Consider the following 16390-nt stretch of genomic DNA (forward strand, 5'->3'; position numbering starts at 1 on the left):
AAGTATTACCAGTTGAGTAAACAACACCTGGAAATTCCCAGGGTGTGAAAATGTGTTGGTCTCAGAAAAAAAGCAAGCTATCTAGTTATGGATGAAATGCGGAGGGATACATGGTTCTGTGCATCTTAACTGCTTATATATTCCCTGCCTTTGTATGTTTGCACATTCCCCACTTTCACCTCCAGGAAAATAGATACATATTTAAGAGAGAAAAGAGACAAGCTCAAAGTAAGTTAGCTGTTAAATAAAGAATAAGAAACTTAATTTTTTCATATAATGTGAAAAGGAAGTCAAGCATTATATATAATTATTCAGAATAAACCATTAGAAAAGCCTCTTCAATAGAATAAAGAATAGTTATCCCAAAGCTACTGTTTTCATATTTAACTGGAAAGACATCCGAAAATTTAAACTACTAAGATTATAACCCTTGCTTTTTTTGGAAGACTTCATGGTGACTATTCAGAGGAATTGATGTTTGCAATTCTAGTTACCTCCAAGTGATAATAAAACAAAACTAAACCCAATGAAAGTGTGTACACAAAGGAGATTGACACTGAAATACTTTCCATCTTTCTAATAAATGACTTCACTTGAAGCATTTGCTTGATGTAGCTAAACTATCAAAAATAAACTTTAATCATTCTTTGTTATTTCATAACTCTCTTTTTGGTTACTTACTAGACTAGTTAAAATGGTTCAATTTCTTTAATTTTTTTTTTTGGTCTCTTAGCATGTAAGAAGTATACTTTTTTGGCATTGGGACAGCCTGAGAAGGAAATTACAAGATGTTAATCTTTTGAGAGTGGTAAATGAATACAGGAAAAGATAAGATTTAAGTCAAAAATTTAAAACAGAAAGATGAAACTTCTATAAAATCACTGATGAGTGTGAAGAGGATTGTGAGTGAGGGCCTAGACCAAGTTATTAAAAGTCTAGATATGATCACCTAATAAAAAGCAATGAGCACTGGAATCCAGTATAAATTATTGAAAAATAAGTCATGGCAAATTAACATTCCGAGTTCCCCTGAGTTGCATTGGTAGGTCTGAAATAGAGGACAAAAAGAAAGCAGAAAAAAAAGATTAAAAACCAAAGAGTGAGTTTTTTTAAAAGTTAAATAAAATGGAAAAATTCTTAGCTACTTAACTATGGTAAAAAGAGAAAGGACCCAAATCTAAAAAATTATAAATGAAAAAGCATATGTTACAACTGATACCACAAAATTCAAAGGATCACAAGAAGCTACTATGAACAACTAAATACAACAAAAATAGACAACCTAGAAGAAATCAGAAAAATTGTTAGAAATATGCAAGTACCAAGACTGCAACAGGAAGAAAAAAATCTGAATAATGAAGAGATTGAATCAGTAATCAAGATATTTCCAATGAAGGAAAGCCTAGGACCAGATGGTTTCACTGATTAAAAAGAAAAAACTGTTAGATCTAATCAAAGTAAACTTGTAGAATACAAAATAAACATACAAAAATCAGTAACATTTCTATATGCTAATAAAAAATAAATTGATTCCATTTACAATAGCATCAGAGACGGTAAAATAATTGGGAACAAATTTAAATAACCGGGTGAAAGATGTCTACTCTGAAAACTACAAGATATTGAAAGAAATTTAAAAAACACACAAATAAATGGAAAGGCATCCTATGTTCATGGACTGGAAGAATTAATATTGTTAAGATGTCAATACTACCAAAAGCCAGCTAGAGAGTCCATGTAATCCCTACCAAGATTCCAGTGGCATTTATAATGAAGTAGAAAAAATTATATACAACCACAAAACATGTTTATTTAGATTATCTGATTCAATTTTGGAAGATTGTATGTTTCTAGGAATTTATCCAGTTCATCCAGATTGTCTAATTTGTTGGCATGTACTTGTTCATAGTATTTTCTTACAATTCTTTGTATTTCTTTGGTGTCAGTTGTTACATCTCCTCTTTCATTTCTGATTTTATTTATTTGGGTCCTCTTTTTTTTTTCTTGAAGGGTCCATTAAATGTTTATTGATCTTATTTAAATTTTCAAAGAACCATCTCTTGGTTTCATTGACCTTTTGTATTTTTTGAGACACTATTTTGTTTATTTCTGCTCCAATTTTTATTATTTCATTCCTTCTACTCACTTTGGGCTTTGTTTGTTATTCTTTATAAAGTTCCTTTAAATGTAAAGTTGGGTTGTTTATTTGAGATATTTCTTATTTCTTGATATGGGCCTGTAATGCTCTGAATTTTCCTCTTAAGACTGCTTTCACTGTGTCCCATGATTTTGGCTTGTTTTATTCTCATTTTCATTTGTTTCAACTCTTGATTTCTTCCTTGATCTCATTGGTAACCAATTCATTGTTTAGTAACATGTTTTTTAGTCTCCGTGTCTTTGTGTGTTTTTTAGTTTTTTTTCTTGTGATTGATTACTAGTTTCACACCATTATGGTCAGAAAAGATGCTTCATATGGTTTCAATCTTAAATTTACTAGAAACTGTTTTGTGTTCTAACATGTAGTCTATTCCAGGTGGTGTTCCATGTGCACTTGAAAAGGATGTATATTCTGCTGCTTCAGGGTGAAGTGCTCTGCTCTAGTGTGTCATTTAAGGCTGCCCTTTTTTTGTTGATTTGCTGTCTGGAAGATTTATCTGTTGATGTAAATATCCCCTACTATAACTGTATTACTGATGATCTCTTTCTTTATGTCCATCAATATATGCTTTATATATTCAGGTGCTCCTATGTTGGGGGCATAAGTTTACAAATGTAATATCCTTTTGTTGCACTGCTCCCTTTATCATTATGTAGTGTCCTTCTTTCCTTCTTTTCCTCTTACTATACACTTTATTTTAAAGTCTATTTTGTCAGATATTAGTATCACTACCCCAGCTTTTTAAAAAACTTCCATTTGGATGAAACATTTTTTCTGTCCCTTTATGTTTAGTTGCGTGTGCCTTTCATTCTGAGGTGGGTCTCTGCAAACAATATATATATTGTTATATATATGTCTTGGTTTCATTCTTTTTTAAAGTGTTAAATATTCTTTATTTGATATTATACATAAACCACACTAAAATGCCTTTCATTAAGTAAAAGGCAACAGTTTAGATACAGAGAATTTTAATTAAATTGGCATAGTTAAGACCCGTACAATAAAATAGATACTCCCAGCTTACCTTTAACCCTTGCTTTTTAGCAGGCTAGTGAAAACAATTTGAAACACAAGTGAGTGTTCAAAGAGATAGTAAAGGGATTTTCCCAGTGTTTAAACATAATAATATAATCAATTTGTTATATAAATATAAAACAAATGCAAATATGTATATTTATATATTTATAAAATATATAAATATAACCAATGTATATAAATATAAGTATAAAACCAATTGACTATAAGTTTTGAGATGGCATTCACCATCTTTGTTAAAAGTTGAACATTACAAATCCAATCCAATCATATTTTTAGGACAGGAAAATAATGATAACACTGGCTTAACTGAAATTACCATGAAAGGTCAAAAAACTAATCAGAATTCTTTTTTTAAATTTAATTTTATTTATTTATTTTCAGAGAGAGGGGAAGGGAAGGAGAAAGCATGGGAGAGAAACATCATTGTGTGGTTGCCTCTCATGTGTCCCCCACTGGGAACTGTCCTGCAACCCAGGCATGTGCCCTGACTGGGAATCAAACCGTGATCCTTTGCTTCACAGGCCCGCACTCAATCCACTGAGCTATACCAGCCAGGGCTGATCAGAATTCTTTTAACCACAGCCAATCTTATATAAATCCAGACTTCCCAAAGAAGATGTTCTATCAGTCATTCATGATCTTAATTCTGGTATGTAAGATCAATTTAAATATGGTACACATAAAAAAAGTCACAAGACATTTGTAATAAGTAAGACAGTAGCCAAATATTACTCATCAGTAGCTTTTTTGAGATAAATTATCAAGTCTTCCCCTTTCTATTCTCTTCTTAGTGACAGTGAAGATCATTTTTGTTCCAGGCATGTACTTCTTGAGATTCTCCAAAAGCGTATTCTCCAAATACTCTCCAAATACTCCAGTGCAGAGGCTCTGCAGGTGATGCCTTCGTTCATGTTGGCCTTCATGTAGGAAAATCCAGGGGATTGATCTCTCTTTTGCCCTAATAGACCATGGAGATTTGGCTTAGTCTTGTGCTTGCCTTGCTTTTCTACAGCATGGCACTGGCCACACTTTTGAAAAAAATCTTCTTGCCCTTCTCAAAATCACTCATTTTCAAATTGTTCTTTCATTGCCACAACATAGAGGATCCCTCTCAAAAACCAGATATTCTGCTCTCTCTGGGTTTTGTTTTCTTATTCATTCAGTCACCCTATGTCTTTTTATTGGAACACTTAAATATATTTAAAAGAGATTGTTGATAGGTACATATTTATTGCCATTTTTATTCTTTTAACTATGTTCCTCTGTTTTTGTTTGTGTTTTTTCTTCTTAAAGCAGGCCCTTTAACATTTCTTATAATACTGGTTTGGTGGTGATGAACTCCTTTAGTTTCTTCTCGTCTGGGAAGCCCCTTGTTTCTCCTTCAATATTAAATGATAGCTTTGCTGTGTAGAGCAGGGGTGTCAGACTCATTTTCACCGAGTGCCGCATCAGCCTCATGGGTGCTTTCAAAGGGCCAGATGTAATTTTAGTACTGTATAAATGTAACTACTCTTTGACAGTTAAGTGAGAGCTTGGAGCTGCTGCTGGGTAGAAACAAGGCGTTGGGCCAGATAAAACAAGGTGGAGGGAAGGGTTCGGCCTGTGGGCCTTGTGTTTGCCACTTGTGGTGTAGAGTAATCTTGGTTGTAGATCCTTGCTTTTCCACTTAATCACTTTGACTATTTCAATTTTTTCTGGCCTGAAATGTTTCTGATAAGAAATCAACCAACAGTCTTATGAGAGCTCCCATGTAGGTTACTAACTGTCTTTCAGTTGTGGCTTTAACAATTCTCTATTTATCCTTACCCTTTGCCATTTTAATTATGATATGTCTTGGTGTGGGCTACTTTGGATCCATTTTGTTTGGGACTCTGTGCTTCCTGGACTTGTGTGTCTTTTTCCTTCTCCAGGTTAGGAAAGTACTCAGTCATTATTTCTTCAAATAGGTTCTTGATCCCTTGCTCTGTCACTTCTCCTTCTGATACTCCTATGATGCAGATGTTGTTATACTTCATGTTGTATCAAAGGTCCCTTAAACTATTCTTATCTTTTTTTATTATTTTTCTTTTTGCTGCTCTGATTGGTTGTTTTTTTCTACCTTGTCTTCCAAATCACTGGTTTAATACTATGATTCATCCAACCTAATTTTTATTCCTCCCAGTGTATTGATTTCAGATACTGTATTCTCTATTTCTTACTGGTTCTTTTTTTTTATGGGTTCTATATCCTTTTTAATGCTGTTAAGCATTCTTCTAACCACTAGTATGTCTGTATATGATAAATTTCTTGCCTTCATTTCATTTAACTCTTTTCCTGGAGATTTCCTTTATTCTTTTGTTTGTGGCCTATTCCTTTGCCTCCCCATTCTGTCTGCCTACTTATGTTTGTTTGTATGTATTAGATAGTTTCACTATAACTTCCAGTCTTTGTGGGGTGACCTAATGTAGTAGGTATCCTATGGGACCCAGTGGCACAGTCTCCTTGATCACCTGAGCTGGGTGCTCCAGAAATGTCCCTTATGTGGGTTATGTGGGTTTTGTGGGCCCTACTGTTGTAATTGAGTCTTGGTTGCTATTGGCCATTTTGTGCATTTTTTCACCACTCTGGCTGGCTAACTGTGAGGCTCAACCCTGACCACAACATGCAAGCTGCTGTGCAGGTTTTGACCACACAAAGTGGTATTGCTTCATCAAGGTTTGGTGCCTGCCAAGATCTCTTTTCGAATATGCTGTTTGTGAAGATTATTGGCTCTTGCTCTAATGTGTTTGAAGTTGCCTACCGGTTGTGTTGGTTCCGGGCTTCTTGGGAGGGACTCTGTTTCAGGCCAATGTTAAACATTGCCCATGGCTGGCCTTGGGCAACCTGTTTGAAGCTACAAGTGATTCACAGTTTTTGGCTGCTTCTGTTGAGCCTGACCACATGAAAGAAGAATGAGGCTGGCACTATTAAGGCTGGCTTTTACCAATAACAGGCTCAGGACAAGACAGAAAATATTTGAAGATACCCTGAGATCTGCCTCCACCTGCTTCCACCTGCCAGCTGCCTGTAAGGCTCAGTATCTGAAAGAGCCTCTGGCTCTACTCCTCAGCAGGGCATAAGTTCTACAGGGTGGGTCAAGATGGAGTTTAGAAGGTGGAACTATTGCTTTTTCCTCTATGTGACATCATATGATGCCACATAGAGGATAATGCCCCACCTAAGAAAGACAGCATCTGGGGCTATGGGTAAATGACACAGCATAGGAATTGTGGTGCCCATCCCTTCAGCTCTCTCCCCAGAGGTACAAAACCCAGACTCTGCTCATGTAGCTTTAGTCTGCTTTGCCCTCATTCTGCCAGAGCCCAGGGTGAGTGGCTGCAAACAAAATTGTGTGCATTGGTCCTTTAAGAGGGTGCCTGTATCTCTGGAGGACTGCTGTCTTTTCCTGATGTACAGAAACCCAGTTGTTTCTACAGCCAAGTGTTATGTATGCACCTCTTTCCAGCTCTGGTGCTCTGGGGGATGGGATGCCCAGCATGAGATTTAGACCCCACACTTCTCAGGGGAAATCCCCTGCAGCTGAGATATCCCTTCACAACCTCAGCCCTCACTTGTGGGAGTGGGGCCAATCCTTTTTGTGTTTCTGCTCTTCCTACCAGTCCTGATATGGCTTCTTCTGTAAATTATTGGTTATAAGACTTCTCTTTAGCATTAATAAAAAAATTTCCAACAAATAAAAGTCCTGTACTAGATGTCTTCACAGGTGAATTTTACCAAACACTCAAAAAACTAACAGCTAACCTTCTCAAACTATTCCAAAAAATTCAAGAGAAGGAAAGACTCCCAAGTTCATTTAATGAGGACATCATTATTCTAATTCTAAAACCATACAATTATATGAGATAGAAAGAAAATTATGGTCCAATATCTTTGATGAACATAGATGCAAAAATTCTCAACAAAATATTAGCAAACTGGATCAAGAAATACATTAAAATGATCCCATACAATGATCAAGTGAGATTTATTATGAGGATGCAAATTGGTACAATGTCTGCAATCAATAAACATGATATGCCACATAAACAAAAGGAAGGACAAACACTGCATGGTTACATCAATAGATGAAGAAAAGACATTTGATAAAATCCAGCACATATTTATAATAACAACTCTAAGCAAGGTTGGGAACAGAGTGAACATATATATCAACATAATAAAGGCCAAATGTGGCAAATCCACAGCTAACATCATACTCAATAGGCAACAAGCATCTCCCATAAGATTAGGAACAAATGGGGATGTCTGATTTCACCATTCTTACTCAACACAATACTGGAAGTCCTAGTCACAGTAATCAGACAAGAAGAAGAAATAAAAAGCATCCAACTTGAAAAGAGAGAAGTAAAACTGTCATTATTTGCAAATGGCACTCCACCCTAAAGATTCCACAAAAACAAAAACAAAAACAAAAACAAAAAAACCCTACTATGGCTGATAAAGGAATTCAAGAAAGTAGCAGGATACCAAGTAAACATTCACATTTAAGTTGCATTTTATTTTATTTTTTAAAGATTTTATTTATTTATCTTTAGAGGGGAAGGGAAGGAGAGAAGGAGAGAAATATCAATGTATGGTTGCTTCTCCTGAGTCCCCTGCTGGGAACTGGCCTGCAACTCAGGCATGTGCCCTGACTGGGAATCGAACCGCGATCGTCTGGTTTGCAGGCTCACGCTCAATCCACTGAGCTACACCAGCCGGGTAAGTTGCATTTTAATACACCAATGATGGACTATCAGAAAGAAAAAATAAGAAAACAATCTCATTCATCATTGTTTCAAAAGAATAAAATACCTAGGAATAAACCTAACCAAGGATGTAAAAGAGCTGTACTTGAAAAATTAGAAGACGCTGAAGAAAGAAATTGAAGAAGATACTAATAGTGGAAGCATATGCAATGTTCAGTAATAGAAAGAATTAGCATCATTAAAATGTCTATACTCCCCAAAGCAATGTACTGGTTCAATGCAATTCCTATCAAGATACCGATGCTATTTTTCACAGAACTAAAACAAATATTCCAAAAATTTATATGGAACCACCACAGACACAAAATATCAAGAGTAATCTTGACCAAAAAAACCCACCAAAATTGGATGACCCACACATATGCTGTCTGCAAGAGACCCACCTCAGGACAAAAGACCTACACAGGCTGAAAGTGAAGGGCTGGAAACAAATTTTCCAAGCAAATGGACAGAAAAACAAAGCCAGAGTACCAATACTCATTTTGAAGACAAAATAGACTTCAAAAAAGGGGGGAGTATAAAAAGAGACCCAGAAGGCCACTTCATAATACTCAAGGGAAAAATCCACCAAGAAGACATAAACATTGTAAATATATATGCACCCAACATAGGAGCACCCAGATACATAAAGAAAATCTTGGAAGATTTCAAGAAAGATATTGACAGTAACACAATATAGTAGGGGATTTTAACACCCCACTGTCAAAAATGGACAGATCTTCCAAACAAAATATCAACGCAGATATTATGACATTCAAGAATGACATAGTACAAATGAACTTATATAGAGAGAGGGAGAGCTCTTCATTCCAAAGAGGCAAAATACACATTTTTTCAAATGCACATGGAATATTTTCAAAGATAGACCACATTATAGGACACAAAACAAGCCACAACAAATTCAAGAAAATTGAAATTATATCAAGAATTTTCTCTGAGCACAGGGACTGAAACTAGAAACCAAACTGAAGAAAAAAATTCAAAAACCCAAACTCTTGGAGACTGAATAGCATAATATTAAACAATGAATGGGTCGATAATGAGGTCAAGGAAGAAATCAAAATGTTTCTGGAAGCAAATGAAATGAACACACAACAGTCCAAAGCTTATTGGACACAGTGAAGGCAGTCCTGAGAAGAAAGTTCGTAGCAATACAGACCTACCTAAAAAAGATAGAAACATATCAAATAAACAACTGAACCCTACACCTACAAGAACTAAAGGAACAGCAACAATAGCGAGTAGCAAGTAGAAGAAAGGAAATAACAAAGATCAGAGCAGAATTAAATGACATAGAGAGTCAAAGCCTAATTCTAAGGATCAATGAATGCAGGAGCTAGTTCTTTGAAGAGATAAAAAAATCAACAAGCCTTTAAGAAGGCCCATCAAGAAAAAAAGAGAGAGGATCCAAATAAAAACAATCAGAAATGAAAAGAGAGAAATTACAACTAATTTCACAGAAATACAAAGGATTTTAAGAAATTACTACGAAGAACTATATGCCAAGAAATTTGAAAACCTAGGTGAAATGGACACATTTCTAGAAAAATATCTTCCAAAACTCAATGAAGAAAAACCAGAAAGCCTGAATAGACCAATAACAGCTGACAAAACTGAAGCTGTAATAAAAAAACTCCTTACACACAAAAGCTCTGGACCAGATGGTTTCACAGGAGAATTGTACAAAGTATTTAAGGAAGAGCTAACCCCAATCCTTCGCAAACTATTTCAAAAATTCCAAAATGATGGAAGACTCCCAAACTCTTTTTATGAAGCCAGCATCATTCTAATTCCAAAACCAGATAAAGACACAAGAAAGAAAGAAACCTTTAGGACAATATTGCTGATGAACATAGATGCTAAAATCCTCAAAGAAATATTGGGAAACCACATCCAGCAATACATTAAAAAGATGATAGATCATGACCAAGTTGGATTCATCCCAGGGATGCAAAGATGGTTCAATATTTGCAAATCAGTAAACGCAATACTTCATATAAACAAAAGCAAAGATAATATTCACGTGATCATATCAGTATATGTGGGAAAAGCATTTGATAAGGTACAGCCCCCATTTGTGATGAAAACACTCAGCAAAGTAGGAAAAGAGGGAGCATTCCTCAATATAATAAAGGCCATATAGGCCAGACCTACTGCCAACATCATACTGAATGGGCAAAAATGAGAATTTTCCTCACTAAGTTCAGGAACAAGACAAGGTTGTCCACTTTCACCACTTCTATTCAACATAGTATTGGAAGTTTTAGCCAGAGTGATCAGACAAGAAAAGGAAATAAAACGCATCCAAATCAGAAAGGGGGAAACAAAACTGTCACTGTTTCAGATGACATGATAGTGTACATGGAAAACCCTATAGCCTCTACCAAAAAACTGCTGGAACTAATAAATGAATTTGGCAAAACAGCAGGATACAAAGTCAATATCCAGAAATCAAAGGCATTTTTGTATTTCAACAATGACAGAGCAGAAACAGATATCAAGAAAAAAATTCCATTTGATATAGCAAATAGAAAAATAAAATACCTAGGAATAAACCTAACCAAGGAGGTAAAACACCTATACTCAGAAAACTACACAACACTGAAGAAAGAAATTAAGGAAGACACAGACAAATGGAAATATATACCGTGTTCATGGATTGGAAGAATTAACATCATCAAAATGTCCATACTACCTAGAGCAATTTACAAATTCAATGCCATACTTATAAAAGTACCAATGGCATATTTCACAGACATAGAACAAACACTTCAAAAATTTATATGGAACAATAAATGACCCTGAATAATTGCTGCAATTTTGAGAAAGAAGAGCAAAGTAGGAGGATCACAATACCTGATATCAAACTGTATTACAAGGCCACTGTAATCGAAACATCCTGGTACTGGCATAAAAACAGGCACATAGACCAATGGAACAAAAGAGTTCACAAATATGCCCAGGTCTCTATGGTCAGTTAATATTGGACAAAGTGGGCAGCAACATAAAATGGAGTAAAAATAGCCTCTTCAACAAATAGTGTTGGGAGAACTGTACAGCTAAGTGCAAAAAAAAAAAAAGGAACTTGAGCACACACTTATACTATACACAAAAATAATTTCAAGGTGGATTAAAAACTTAAATATAAGTTGTCACACCATTAAAGTCCTAGAGCAGAATATAGGCAGAAAAATCTCAGATATTTCACACAGCAGTATTTTCACTAATATGTCCCCTAGAGCAAGGTATATCAAAGAAAGAATAAAAAAATGAGATCTCATCAAAATAAAAAGCTTCTGCCTGCCTAAAGAAAATAGCATTAAAATCAAAAGAGAACCAACCATATGGGAAAACATATTTGCCAATGATACCTCAGACAAGGGTATAATCTCCAAAATATACAAAGAACTCAGATGACTCGACTCTAAGAAGACAACCAACCCAATTAAAAAGTGGGCAAAGGACTTGAACAGACACTTCTCCAAGGAGGACATACAGAGGATCCAGAGACACATGAAAAGACGTTCAATATTGCTAGCTATCAGAGAGATGCAAATTAAAACCATAATGAGATACCACCTCACATCAGTCAGAATGGCCATCATAAACAAAGCAAAAAAGACCAAGTGTTGGAGAGGTTGTGGAGAAAAGGGAACCTTAGTGCACTATTGGGATTGCAGACTGGTGTAACCACTGTGGAAAACATTGGAGTTTCCTCAGAAAACTAAAAATGTAACTGCCTTTTGACCCAGCAATTCCATTGCTAGGATTATATCTTAAGAACCCTGAAACACCAATCCAAAAGAACCTATGCACCCCAATGTTCATAGCAGCACAATTTATGATAGCCAAGAGTTGGAAGCAACCTAGGTGCCCATCAGTAAATGAATGGATCAAAAAACTATGATACATGTATACAATGGAATTCTATGCAGCAGAAACAAAGAAGGAGCTCTTAACCTTTGCAACAGCATGAGTGGCACTGGAAAGCATTGCTAAGTGAAATAAGCCTGGCAGTGAAAGACAAATACCATATGATCTCACCTTTTACAGGAACCTAATCAACGAAACCAACAAACAAGGAAAATATAACCAAAGACACTGAAATTGAGAACAGGCAACCATGACCAGAGGGGAGAGAGGAGGGAATTTCAGGGGAAAAGAGAAAGAGTTTGCAGGAACAATTATAAAGGACACATGGACAATAAGGGGGAGGGGGGATGTGGGGACCGGAGGGACATGGGGAGAGCTAGGGGTTGGGCTGGGTGAGGGAAAGAGGCAGAAAACTGTACTTGAACGGCAATTAAAAAACAACAAAGTTGGAGAAATCAAACTATATCAAACTATACTACATCTGATATGAAACTATATTATAAGGCCATATTAATCAAAACAGTGGTGCAGGTATAAAACAGACATATAGACCAATAGAACAGAATAGAGTCCAGAAATGAATTGACCACCTTTATGGTCAGTTAATATTTGACACAAGAGGCAAAAACATAGCAGGTAAAGATGGTCTAATGAATAAATGATGTTGGGAATACTGGACAGATGCATGCAAAAAAATGAAACTGAACCATTTTCTTACCCCATACAAAAGAATAAACTCAAAATGTATTAAAGATTTAAAAGTTAGGCTTGAAATTATAAAAATCCTAGAGGGGAACATAGGCAGTAAAATCTCAGAGATTTCTCTTAGCAGTATATTTTTTGATATATGTCCTCAGGCAAGGTAAACAAAAGAAAAAATAAATAAGTGGGATTCAATGAAACTAAAAAGTTTTTGCACAGCAAAGGAAACCATCAACAAAATGAGAAGACAATTCAGTGAATGGGAGAACATATTCACCAATGATACATCTGATAAGGAGTTAATATGCAAAATTTATGAAGCACTTAAAAAACTCAACACCAGGAAAAAACGAACAATCCAATTAAAAGATGGGCAGAATACCTGAATACACACTTCTTCAAAGAAGATATGCTGATGGCTCTTAGACACATGAAAACATGCTAACTATCGCTAAACATCAGAAGTGCACAATAAAACAATGAGGTATTATCTCATACCTGTCAGAATGGCTATCATCTATAAATCACCTAACAAGTATTGGCAAGGCTGTGGAGAAAGATGAACGCTTGTGCACTGTTAGTGGGAATGCAGATTGGTGCAGCTACTGTGGAAAATAGTATGGAGTTACCTCAAAAAATTAAAAATGAAATTGCCTTATGACTCAGTGATTTAACTTCTGGCTATACACCTGAAGCATCCCAAAACAATAATTTGAAAGAATGTATGTATCCCTGTGTTCATTGCAGCATTATTTACAAGAGCTAAGATTTGGAAGCAGCCCACGTGTCAATCAGTAGATGAGTAGATGAAAAATTAGTGAAAAATTAGATTATATATAATCTCCTACCATTTGCAACATCACAGATGGACCTACAGGGTATGATGCTAAGTGAAATACATCCTACAGAGAATGAAAAATACTGTGTGATCTTACTTATGTGAGGAATATATATGAAAAAGCAAATCTAGAAAAAGAGGTCAGACTTGTGGTTACCAGAGGTGGAAGGCATTGGAAGAGGGAATTTGAGGAAGGTGGTCAAATGTATAAACTTCCAGTTATAAGATAAACAGGTACATGGGATGTAATTTACAGTATGATCACTCTACATAACACTGCTGAATGACATATAGGAAAGTTAAAAGAGTAGATCCTAAGAGTTATGATCACAAGAAGAAAAAGCTTTTCTTTTTTCTTTTTATTGTATCTATGTGAAAAGATGCATATTACCTGAACCTACTGCGGTAATCATTTTTCAATATATATCTAAGTCAAACCATTATGCTGTATCCCTTAAACTTACACAGTGATGTATGTTTATTATTTCTTGATTAAACATGAAAAAAAGTTACTTGATATTTTTACAAAAAAAACTGTAGAAAAATGAAAAAAAATTTGTTTCTCCACCACTTAGAAGTTGAAAGTGAATGTTCCCAGTCACAAGGTGCTGTACTCAAAATGGTCATGCAGGAGCCTACATTCCTTTCTACAAGTTGCTCCCTCCTCTCCAGGTTGTTTGCATGGTTGAGGATGAATCACCATGAATCCCAGTCATCATGCTGGCAAGAAAGAAAAAAAGTGTGAAGGAGCAAGTGCCATTGATGGGTTTTCTTGAATGTATACACCTGTACAAGCTCCATCCCAATTAAGATTCAGAATTTCTGTTGTTAACTTCTATTTTTAGTTAGTTGTTTTGGTGAAAATAATTTGCCTTTAAATTTATGGATAGCATTAAGCCAAGAGGAATAACAATTGTGTTGGGTTACATGAAAATAATATATATATACCTTATGAATCTATAGAAATGAGTTTAATAAATTTAGTGGGGGTTTATGGAAACCTTTGAATTCCAAAGTCAAGTTTAAAAAAGATAAAGAGAAACACACAAAACAGAGGAAGATAGCAGTGAGGTAGGTGGGAGCAGAGTCCACTTCCCCCAGCATCCAGCTGGAACACCTAGCCAATCTGAGGAACAGAGTGAACAGCCAATGGAATCCCAGTTTATATGAAGTTTGGAGGCCAAAATTGTAGAAGACATTGAAAATCAAGTGGTAAGAAGATTGCACTGAGATGGTAAGGTCCCTGGGACCTGCATGGGGACCAGGGCTGCTGAGTGCCCCCATGGCCTGGTACCTGTTGTGGTGGTTAGCAGTGGTCACAGGATCTTTGGAGGAGAGCCGGATAAGCAGCTTTCTCCCCTACCAAAGAAGGGAAGACAGCCTGGCACCAAGAGAGACCTAGATTCTTGAAGTCGCTGGGGAGAATGAAGATGAAGTGGGAAATGCACAGAGGTGATGTATACCCACTGGGACTGTGGATGTCGGCTAGGTCATCACCAGAGAAATTGGGGAGCGGGGTGACACCTGGAGAAGGAAGAAGAGTTGGGCTGTGACGGACCCCGACCTGGAGAATTTCTGGTCTGGTTAGAGAGTTGGGCTGTGTGGAAAGCCAGGCACTTGTTAAGAATGGCAGGCTTGAACAAGAGGATTTTACTCAAGAAAAAGCTCTAGACACTCTTTAAAGAATTCTCCAGCAGCAGCTGGCCCATGCAGCGGCTGGCTAGTGAAGAGGGAGAAGGTGGTGCACTGAATATATCATCCAGGGGAGGGCGGTAGGGCTCAGGGAATTAGAAGTCCCCAGAGAGACTTAATTTAGTGGGGGAGCTGAACTGCCCTGAAGAGACTTTAAGAGTGTGCAGGGCCCAGGCCAGCAGAGGGAGAAGGTAGCTTGTGGTTGCCCCTAAACAGTGCACTTCATGGGTGGCGCAACTGGTGGATTAAAGGTGGTGGCCTGGAACAGATGGACAGTGGGGGCTTGGAATCACATGGAGGACCTGGGCTAGAGGCTGGGCAACTGTGAATATTGCAGCCCAGACTCGATTCCCATCATCTCAAAACCACAGGAAGGGAGAAAAGCAAAGCCCAGCCCCGCTCTGCCTGTGGCATCCAGGAAGAACAGCAGGACTCGCTTGGTGAGTTTAAAGTCAGCAGGAGGCTTTTTCCTCCAAGGTTCTTGCCACCCCTCTTTTTTTTTCCCCATGTAAGGCAATCAGACCTGGAGCTGTGAAAGGTCTAGAGAAATATCTAGAGAGGGATCACAAGGCTCACCCCAACAACTGAGAAACTGAGACAAATTTCTCTTTGCTATCCTGTAGAACTTGCATTTTATTGTTTATTTGTATTATTATTTCTTCATTTTTACTTCTCTTATTTTATTAGTGTTTTTAATTTCTTTTTTCTGTTTAGTTTTCTTCATTTTGTTTGTTTGTTTAATTACATTGTTTGACTGGTTTTCCTTGTTCTCTCTTCACATTGTATTTTAATTTTCCTTCTTTTAGTTCAATCATGTTTCTATAACATACTACTCTTGGTCGTGTGCTTTTTGTTCTTGTTATTCAGATCATATATTTCTTGTCATATTATTGTTATTCTAGTATTATTGTAAATAATGCAAGGTTATGATCTCCAAAATATGTTAAGAACTCACAGGACTCTGTTCCAGGAAGACAAACAACCCAATTAAAAATGGGCAAAGGACTCGAGCAGATATCTCTCCAAGGAGGATGTACAGAGGGTCCAGAGACATATGAAAAGATGCTCAGTATCACTAGTCATCAAAGAGATGCAAATAAACCCACAATAAGATATCACTTCATACTGGTCAGAATGGCCATTATAAACAAATCATTAGACAACATTGTTGGAAAGGTTTTGGAGAAAATGGGCACCATAATGCACTGTTGGTGGGAATGCAGATTGGTTCAGCCACTGTGGAGAACAGTATGGAATCTCAGAAAACTAAAAATGAAGTGCCTTTTGACCTGGCACTGGGAT

General features: G+C 36.6%; 1 pseudogene; it reads right to left on the reverse strand.

Annotated features, from left to right (window-relative positions):
* Positions 1 to 3924: 3924 nt before the first annotated feature.
* LOC118980539 (cytochrome c-like) lies at positions 3925 to 4265 on the reverse strand (annotated as a pseudogene).
* Positions 4266 to 16390: the final 12125 nt, after the last annotated feature.

This window comes from Sturnira hondurensis, unplaced genomic scaffold, assembly GCF_014824575.4.
Source record: "Sturnira hondurensis isolate 20B ecotype Veracruz unplaced genomic scaffold, ASM1482457v3 Scaffold0022910, whole genome shotgun sequence".
In the NCBI taxonomy this organism is placed as follows: Eukaryota; Metazoa; Chordata; class Mammalia; order Chiroptera; family Phyllostomidae; genus Sturnira; species Sturnira hondurensis.